Source organism: Tamandua tetradactyla, chromosome 14, assembly GCF_023851605.1.
Source record: "Tamandua tetradactyla isolate mTamTet1 chromosome 14, mTamTet1.pri, whole genome shotgun sequence".
Lineage (NCBI taxonomy): Eukaryota > Metazoa > Chordata > Mammalia > Pilosa > Myrmecophagidae > Tamandua > Tamandua tetradactyla.
The window spans coordinates 11,969,228-11,979,592 of record NC_135340.1 but is presented as its reverse complement, the minus strand read 5'-3'; the positions used below and the strand labels follow the sequence as shown (position 1 = coordinate 11,979,592).

The window sequence follows — 10,365 nt, the reverse complement described above, 5'->3', positions numbered from 1 at the left end:
AGTGACAGAAAGATTAGAGGTTGCCTAGGGATGAAGGTGTGGCAAAGTGTGGGAAGAAATGGTTATAAAAGAACACATAATTGTGGTGATGAGTTCATGGGTGCATATGCATATCAAAATTTATGAAATTGCATGCCTTAATTGTGTTTGGTTATTATATTTAAGTTATACCATGTTAAGCTATTTTAGGAAAAGAAAAAAAGAAGTATGGGAAATTCACTCAGGTCTTTATAAATGGACATGACAAATTTAGAATTGGGGCTGAGCAGGCTACAGAAGGCACAAGTAAAGTATGTAAATAGGTGGTCAAGATTCCCATGTCACTTATATCTTTTTCACCAGTGCTTTACCCTTCATCTAACATCTATGGGTTCTGGAGGGGATTTCCTTTCTCCAATTGACTGTGATTAGTTGATGTATTATGCTGTGGTACTCAAAAATAAAATGCATGGTGTCCACATTTCAACTCCACACAGGTTGGCCCTAATGGATAGTGTCAACAAGAATTTTTTTCAGTGGTCAGATTTGTAAGTAGTACACTTAGTTGTTCACTGCATATGGATGGAGATGTGGCCAGAAAGTAGGTACATACATGGATTTCTGAGCCAGAACAAATGGCTTCACTGATGTGTTAGATGGCTGGAGGATCACAGACAAGAAAGTCTTCATAACAAGTATGGTAATGGAATTATGGAATAGGTAAAGAATGAGAATTTTCTCATTTCAATGCCCAACAGTCAGCATGTCTTACAGAGGAGATTTGGATCACACCGTGTTGACTCAAGCACTGTTCCAATGATCATTTTGACAATTTATAAAGTGATATACAAAGACTTTACCCAATAATGCTAGTTTCTTGAACCAGAAGGTATTGTCAAGAGACAACTGGAAATACTATATTTGGCCATGTGAAGGAAAAAGTGTTTGAGAAAGAAAAGAAGAAGTAATAACTAGCATAGTGGGAGAACTTAGAAAGGCATATATAAAACCCAACATTATCTTCTGAGAGATGGAGAGAATAGTCTCTGTTTTACACATTCCAATTTCCTATTTTTTTTTTTTTTTTTTTTTTTTTAAAGGAAAGACAGAGAGAAGGAAGGAAGGATAGAAGGAAGGAAGGAAGGAAGAAAGGGAAACATCTTTTAAACATTTTCTTGTTTTATTGTATTCTGTTTCTCCGTTTTTGTTACATGGGCTGGGGCCGGGAATCGAACCGAGGTCCTCCGGCATAGCAGGCAAGCACTTTGCCCGCTGAGCCACCGCGGCCCACCCCAATTTCCTATTTTTAATTAAATGTGGCCTGATTATATCTTGTTTACATAATACTTCAATATATACTTATAATAAATATTCTTTTTAACTTGAGATTAAAAGTTCCTGTTCTCTGAAATCTAGAATCAAGACTTGGAAAACATCTAATACAATTATAAGGGAGTGTTATTTTTATGGTTCATCTTCTCTCAGAATGGATATAGTAAAAAATAAAAGCTGCCTAATAGTATAATTATGTCTGTTCATAATTAGTAGAGTATTAAGAATTCAACTAGAAGGCAGAGTTCTATGTGAGGGCCTTAACTTCTTCATTATTTTCTTATAATTTGTACTAGACCCTTGTATAAAGATATATGTAACAATAGGTAACAATCTGATGCTTTTGCATTTCACTCTTAAGGCCATAGCTCTTGCAAATGTGACTTGGTGAAATTGTTAGAGTTTGGAATCAAAATAAATATTTTATGTATTGGCTCAGACACTTACTATCTGTGCTGGTTTGAAAGGATGTATGTCCCCTAGAAAAGCCATGTTTAATCTAAATTCCACTTCATAAAGGCAGGATAATCCCTATTCAATACTGTATGTTTGAAACTGTAATCAAATCATCTCCCTGGAGATGTGATTTAATCAAGAGTGGTTGTTAAACTGGATTAGGTGACGAGATGTCCCCACCATTTGGGTGAGTCTTGATTAGTTTTTGAAGTCCTATAAAAGAGGAAATATTTTGGAGAATGAGTGATTCAGAGGGCGCAAAGCAGAATGACGCAGCCACAAAAAGCAGAGTCCACCAGACAGCGACCTTTGGAGATGAAGAAGGAAAATGCCTCTTGGGTTGCTTCATGAAATAGGAAGCCAGGAGAGAAAGCTAGCAGATGATGCCGTGTTTGCCATGTGTCCTTCCAGATGAGAGAGAAATTCTGTGTTTGCCATGTGCCCTTCCACTTGCGAGAGAAACCCTAAACTTCATCAGCCTTCTTGAGTCAAAGTACCTTTCCTTGGATGCCTTAGACTGGACATGTCTATAGACTTGTTTTAATTGGGACATTTTCTCGGCCTTAGAACTGTAAACTAGCAACTTATTAAATTCCCCCTTTGAAAAGCCGTTCTGTTTCTGGTATATTACGTTACGGCAGGTAGCAAACTAGAACAGATTTTGGCACCAGAGAGTGGGGTGCTGCTGTGGTTTTCAGATACCAAACATGTTGAAGTGGCTTTTTAAATGGATAGGGGGAAGTTTCTGGGGGAGCTGTGAAAAGCCTGATAGAGAAGCCCTAGAATGCTTTGAGGAGATGGTTGGTAGAAACAGTGACTCTAAAGATACTTCTGACCAGGCTCTAGACAGAAGTGAGGCATGTGCTATTGCAGACTAGAAGGAAAGTGATCCTTGTTTTAAAATAGAAGATAATCTGGCAAAGTTGACTAGTGGCTTTGGCTTGAAGGCAGAGTTTAAAAGCCATGAACTTTGATATTTAGCAGAAGAGATCTCCAAATTAAATGTGGAAAGTGCAGCCTGGTTTCTCCTCACAGCTTATAGTGAAATGTGACAGACGAGAGATACGCTAAAAACTGAACTCTTCAGGACAAAGAAAGCAGAAATTGATATCCTGGAAAATTCTGGTCTTCCAGGAAGGGAAATCCCAGAGATAGTGCTCCATGTGAGGATTTGGCCAGATGTGGAACCAGTCAGCCATTTCAGAGAAAGCCAGGATCAGACATGGAGTTATCCAGGAAGGATTTATGGAAACTCCTTGTGTCTGATGGGCATGATCCAAGGCTACTGCATAAGAAGCCAATTAGAGTGCTGTTGGACCTGTATAAACAGAGCCGCTGCCAGTCTTGGCTGGAGGGCTCAAAGAAGGGACGCATTGGAAGAGAAATAACTTCAGAGGCAAAACCATGGAGGCCAGAGTCTGAAGTCAAGAAGTCTTGGGCCAGGAGAGTGGACCCACCCAAGCCCATGGAGAGGTGAGTTTGTCCCAAAGGCAGAGGATTAGCCTTCCACCTGGTTGCAGTGGAAAAGTCATGCCACCTCAGGCCTTGGAGAGAGTGAAGCACATTCCTTGGGGTTTGGGGAGAGCCCGGCTGTCACCACATGGAGGGGTTGAGTGTGTGCCCTGGAGATGCAGAGAGTCAGGGTGCAACCCTGATGCTTGGAGAGGATGGAGCTGAGAAAAAGGTGGTCTCCCCAATGTCCCCCAAGGTTGTGTTTTGGAGAGTGGCAGGCCTCTGTGTAGGCCTTTGGAAAGGGGAGGACTGCCGCTTTCAGAAGTCCTGGAGATCAATGACTCTCAAACTCTGAAATCTAGTGGATTTTGCCCAGCAGGTTTTCGAAACTGTATGAGTCCAGTGACCCCTGGGTTCCTTCCTCCCTATGGAAATAGGCATATGTATCCTATGAATGTTCCCTCTTTGTATGTTGGCAGCAAATAACTTGTTTAGAGTTTTATAGGTCCAGAGACAGAGGATAATTTTGCCTTAGGACAAACCATGCTTGCAATTAACATTGAGATTTTGTACTGGTTTCAACCTTGTATTGTATTTGTAATGTTACTGAAATGGTTTAAGGTTCTCTGATATTGTTATGGAATGAATGTATTTTGTATATGGGGAAAATATGTATTTTTTAGGGTCCAGAGGGTGGAATGTGCTAGTTTGAAAGGATGTATGCCCCCTAGAAAAGCCATGTTTTAATCAAAATCCTATTTCGTAAAATGGCAGAATAATCCCTATTCAATACTGTATGTTTAAAACTGTAATCAGATCATCTCCCTGGAGATGTGATTTAATCAAGAGTGGTTGTTAAACTAGATTAGGTAACAAGATGTCTCCACCCACTTCAGTGGGTCTTGATTAGTCGCTGAAGTCCTATAAAAGAGGAGATATTTTGAAGAATGAGCGATTCAGAGAACACAAAGCAGAACGAGGCAGCCACAAGAAGCAGAGTCCACGAGCCAGTGGTCTTTGGAGATGAAGAAGGAAAATGCCTCCTGGGGAGCTTCATGAAATAGGAAGCCAGGAGAAAAAGCTAGCAGATGATGCTGTGTTTGCCATGTGCCCTTCCAGATGAGAGAGGAACCCTGACCATGTTCATACATGTTCATTTCCAGATGAAAGAGAAACTCTGACTGTGTTCGCCATGTGCCCTTCCACTTGAGAGAGAAACCCTGAACTTCATCAGCATTCTTGATCCAAGGTATCTTTCCCTGAATGCCTTAGACTGGACATTTCTGCAGATTTGTTTTAATTGGTACATTTTCTCGGCCTTAGAACTGTAAACTAGCAATTTATTAAATTCCCCCTTTTAAAAGCCATTCTATTTCTGGTATATTACATTCCATAGCAAACTAGAACACTACCTATGTAATCATGGACACATTCTTTGGACTCTTTGATCCTAAATTTCTTAATGTATACAGCATCCCAAATTACCCAGCAGAGAATATGGATTATAGTGTAAGCTAAATAGAGTGTTTTCTTGTTTTTATTTTTCAATAGAACATTTTTTGTTATTTTCAAATTATTTCATGTGTTATGAAAGGCCCCTGTTTATTGTTTCTTTGAAGGCATGATAGCAACACTTTTGGATTTCCATAGAAATTTCATAGTCATAGCCATATGAAATACCTCTTGGTAAAACTGAGTTTTAACTTTAAAAAATCTCTGTGTTTAGTTTGCTTCAAGAATTTCTTCAAAGTTTTCATTCTCATTCAAAAATACTTTTCTTGTCATAATTAATCAAAGACTCATGCATATTTATAACTCAATCTATCATTCTAGAAGCTATAGCTGCTGGAGATATTGCCATTCATGTGTCACATTTAACTCCACAGAACATATCCCTTTAATTAATTAGTTAATTCATTTTTTTTTATTTTTGAACTCATTATTTTCAACCATAATTCAACCGTAATCAAGGTACTGAAGTCTCTCTAGGCTTATTTCCCAAAGAGCTCAAGGTCTAAAACCAATTAAATAATAAGCTACATCTAAACTGTATTTTTGAAATAGTTTGAGTTTGATTGAAATGAATGTCAATGTGTGCAAAATAGTTCAGCCTGAAATTTCTGAATGGAAAGGAAAGCATGGCAAACAAGAAAGAGATGTGAACTCAAAGATATCCAAATTAAATTCCTGACACTGACATTTTCTAGCTGTGACTTGAGAAAGTTACTTAAACTCTATGATAGTTGACTCTCAAAAAGAGATATACATACATTAGAGTTTAATTTATGAGGAATTGAAATAAACAAATAGAACACACAGCAAACTGAGAACTATTCTTTCAGACACTAGCTTAATTTACTATAGCCATCATGATTTTTGATAACTGCTGCCATGTTGAAACACCACGTCAGTTCAATACCTGCATGGGATGGGATATAAATTCAGAACATATATTATGTCACGTACTTTCAATACAAGTAGTTTCCTATACAATCTCCATTTTCTCCTTTACTGTTAAAAATACCTCTAATTTCCCTTGGATGGAAATGGCTAACTGAAAATACACATCTTCTCAGACTTACGAGGCCAGAGAATTGTGATTCAGTTTTAGCTAATGGACTTCATGAAGTCGCTGGGTCAGACTTACAGAAAGGTTTTCTTTTTTTTTTTTTTTTTTTTTTTGTATGCTGTATGGTGGGGTCACATTTCATTATTTTCACTTCTGAGTATCCTATTATTTCAGCACCACTTGTTGAAATTTTTTCTGTTTGTTTTTCTTGTTTGTTTGCTTTTTGGGGAGTGCATGACTGGGCATTGAACCCAGGTCTCCTGCGTGGCAGGTGCAGCAGTGTTTCTATAAAAGGAAACACATATTGGTTGTTTCCTCTGCATTTCCTCTTTGTCCTTTCCCTTTTCCTTTTTTTTTTAGAATGAAAACGTGACACATGGGATTGTGACTACCATCTTATGACCATGGAAATGAAAGCCTCAAGATAAGGATGATGACGTGGGACAATGAAAGAACAAGAGTTGCTGATGTCATTAGTAAGCCTCCATATCAGTTGGGTTACCTGTCTATGAGCTTGTTTTGTAAGGCAAATATACTCATTGCTTCTAAGTTATTGTTCGTCATTTTGTGTTATTTGTGGCTGAACAGAAATTAATAAATAACATTCATGTAGTATATTCTCTGTCTCATCTTTGACCCTATGACAATAATTGTGTATACCAAATCTTTCTTCTAAGGCAATTTCTCAAAAAGATTATTAAATTGACCTTTTAGAAATGAGTAAAGTTTGATGTATAGATTAAATTTATAGATGCATCCAAAAATATTTTAAGTAATATACAAATTATGTATACACACAAATGCAGAGTTGTAAATGTCTATCAGGGAAAACTACACATATGTTGGCCTTAAAAGTCAATATATCCATCTTGTTTCTCTTCCTTCTTAGCCCATTTGACTTTGCCTCTTTTATTACTTCCATGGTCTTACTTTACATGGTCATCATTTTTATAAATTGTATTGTTATTCAATTAATGCAGGTTAAAGGACAGGAATCTGCAGATTAAGAAGTAATTTCCATCTAACTATAAAATACTTTATACTGTTATTATAGTATCTATTTTCTCCTGATCATTGACACTAATTACTTACCCTTCTTCTAGGGAACTCGGTCTATTTCCAGCCAAACAGCATTTCTGTTGGAGGGTGAAAAAGCAGAGGTTCCTAATTGTGCACTAAGATAGGCAAATAATCCAAGACTGGCACAATTCTGGTGTCTCAAATACCTGGTCTTGATAATTGTCCAAGGGATTGCAAAATAATCCAATTTAAATCAGTAGAAACTCTTTAGGAGCTTTAATCCTAGAAGTGGGTATCCCTCTTGAATAGTCTTGCTAGAAATATTCTACCCCAGGGCTTTCTGTGAATATGATTTTAGTTCTATGGAGCAAACTGAATTAAAAATATAAAATTTACATACCAAGAGAAGTACGGACCACAAACTATAACAGAAATGGGGGCCTGATAATGTTCATGTCTCTTTCTTTAAAGTAGGTGTCCCTGAAATGAGTACTTTGACATAGTAAATACCCAAGTTGGGATAAAGTTGTTCAAGGAAAAAAAAAAAAACCCTGTTGCATTAATTAAATTGATCTCTTTTTTTAGCTGTTTTTGGTCTTTTTCATTGCTTTAGGAGGCTGTAATTTCTCTGATTTTTAAGTAGGAAACATAACCTCTATATAAACATAAAAAGAAAAATTGTTCTCTGCATGCAGTTGAGAGGTTTTATTTATCTAATACTGAAAGACTTGTTTCTAAGTAGGTCATTTGGAAAGCTCTCCACCATGATAAGCTCAGAGAGTGTGTTTAAACGGTTCTTTATGTTTTGATACACCTTTAAGGTCAAAAGGGTCTCTCTGCCACGAGATTGGAATTGCTAAACTAGACTTGTAAATATTATTATTTAAACTAACTTCATGTCCATTACTGTCATTATAAAAAACTATAAATCACTAGGCAGGATGTTATAAACTTCGTACAAATTATATCTAATCTACCTACCAAGCTTGCAGCCTTTGAAGAAAGGAAAACTAAAGGACAGGCATTATACACTTTCATCACAGTGTCACTTCACTGGTGAGAAAATGGCAGAACACAAAACTGAACCCAGGGCAGTCTAATTTCAAAACTGAGTGTTTCCAGGTCACCTAAACCAATGAGAGGAGGAGAGGTAATGACCCCGATTTTTCCTATCTCTGCCACAGAATATTCCCTTGTACAGCTGACCGTTTCATAGACTGGTCTTTCAGTCTCCTTAGAGTAATTTTTTAGTAATTCCACCATATTGAGCTTGTGCATCTTATCTATTTAAAGTTCACAGCCTGGCCAATTTTTCACCACCAATCTCCCCACGAAGTTACTCAGAACTTCATCTTCCTCTGAAGACAAAATCTCACTGGTTTTATGAAACTATACGGTAATGCTTAATTCTAGATCTGAAATTGACCTAATTGCATTCTGTCCTCGTCATTTATTGATACTTTTGGATAATTCAGCCAATTTACTTTTAAAGGTGGGATTCTTTTGAAAAATAATTACCTGACATACATATCTTATTACATATCATTAATTAGAGCAGGCAGGTCTCTCTTTCTTATTTCCCTGGGAAATGCAAGTCTGAGTGGTAATGTTCAGGCAGAGTAAGGACTAATCATATAATAGCCTCATTGAGGTAACTGCAGGAAAGACACTCTTTCTACGGTATCATGATAGATGTTGACAGAAAAATGATCATGAACTGACGCAGTGTGAAGTTCATCACGGTGCCCTTTTGAGCTTGACAAGAGAAGGACATGCTTTATAGTAGAGGAGACACTAAAAATTGGGTATTGGCAATATGACATTGAAAGTTAAAATATGAATCACTCTTTATTGTAGCAAAACTGAAAAAAAATAGGAACTCTTTCCAGAGAGGAAAGTCAATCTCAGCCTGCTTTAGTACCTTTACTGCGCGAGACTGCAAATCATACACGTGGATTTTGTCTGATGCAGATTGCTAACTCTTAGGACATTACATAAAAATGTATTATTGTGAAATCTGCCAATTTTGATTTACTTGATTTGTTTTGATGGTATTATAGATAAAATATTAAAGTTCATTTGGGAAAAACCTCTATTATCACACAATCTTCATCCATGACCAACTCATTCAAACAGATGCTTAGTGAAATGACACAGTCAACTTTCCAATGAGTCTTTAGACCTACAAATATATTTGCTTCAAGCAGATTATATTTTGTGCAAATGGCTCAGTTTATCTCTGCTTATCATATTTTGAAAATGTTTTCTAGGGAAATACATTATTTTTAATCATTAAAATAATGGAAAGCTATCCCTCACAAAGAGGTATTTTTTTCTTTGATATGTTTTGTTGTTGTTATTAGAATAATAACAAGCATGCTCTTATCTGTTCTCTGTGGTTGGTATTACAGATAAATCAGGTTCTAGTAGAAATATTGCCACTGAAATTCTAGTGCTTTGCCTTATATTGAACTTTATTTTACTAATTAGGATTAATATTTCTAAAGTTGTTTTTTTTCCCTTACAGGTCCGGAGGTGCTAATTCAGAAATCAGTAAAATATGGGCAATGAATAGTCTGAGATATTACTGTGACTCTTTGTAAGGACACACAGAAGTGGCAGGTCAAATAAGTTTCACTATGTCTTTTCATTAAAACTGATCATTACTCATTGGGTATTCCATACTACCATGATCCATTCTAGACAGTCATTATTATAGATATGTGAAGGTCATTTTATGATGTATTATCAACTTACACTATATCATCAGATGTGAAGGGAGGCACAAAAAAGGAAAAGAGATCAAATTTTTCCTAGTATGTCAAAGATTAAATTTTCATTTTAATATTAGGCCACCTTTTACAGAGAGTGACTCTTCAGCTTCACTCTGAGACTTTTAATTAGACTTTCATTCAGTGAAATCTTGTGTAATTACTCACATAAGTACTTTATCATTGTATGGAGAATAAATATAGAATGACAGATACTATATTGATCAACTTAGATAGTTTAATATCCATTCTTCCTTTTGATAGGCCAAAAGCATACTCTTACTTGTACAATGATTCGGTTGTACTGCTGAAATATTTCTTTCTTTACAAAAGACTCACTTCATATTTCTACTACTGAGTAACATCTGTGTAACACAGTGAATTGAAAGAGTGGTAAAAAAGCAGAGAAATTTAATATTGCCTACTTTTTAATGAAAACAGAGTCAAAGAACGGTTTGGTGGTCCTTGTAATTGCAACATTTGAAAAAAAATGTAAAACGGTTAAAACTTGAATGAAAGAGGAAGCTGAGAGTCAGACTTTGTTATAGTCAAAATGACAAGATGTGTGTGGGGAGGGGGCATCTTTAATTCTGTATCATCTGCCCTAAAAGGCATCTTTGGAGCTGGCTTGAGACCCTGGCCAAATGCTCCTTTTAGCCTAACAGCTCTCTGCACAACTTCTGGTCTGTTCCATGCTCAGAAACCACTCTGTTGCTCCTCTTCCATGCAGGGACACAGGTGCTCTAGGAGAGACTGTCTGAAGCCCTGTCTTCTAAACCAAGCAGA

General features: G+C 36.7%; 1 long non-coding RNA gene across 1 annotated transcript; it reads left to right on the top strand.

The window, feature by feature from the left end:
- Positions 1-2,958: 2,958 nt before the first annotated feature.
- On the top strand, positions 2,959-6,286 carry LOC143654801 (uncharacterized). Its single transcript, XR_013161967.1, has 3 exons — positions 2,959-3,240; positions 4,383-4,468; positions 6,149-6,286. It is a non-coding gene; the product is annotated as an uncharacterized LOC143654801 (long non-coding RNA).
- The last annotated feature ends 4,079 nt before the right edge of the window (positions 6,287-10,365 follow it).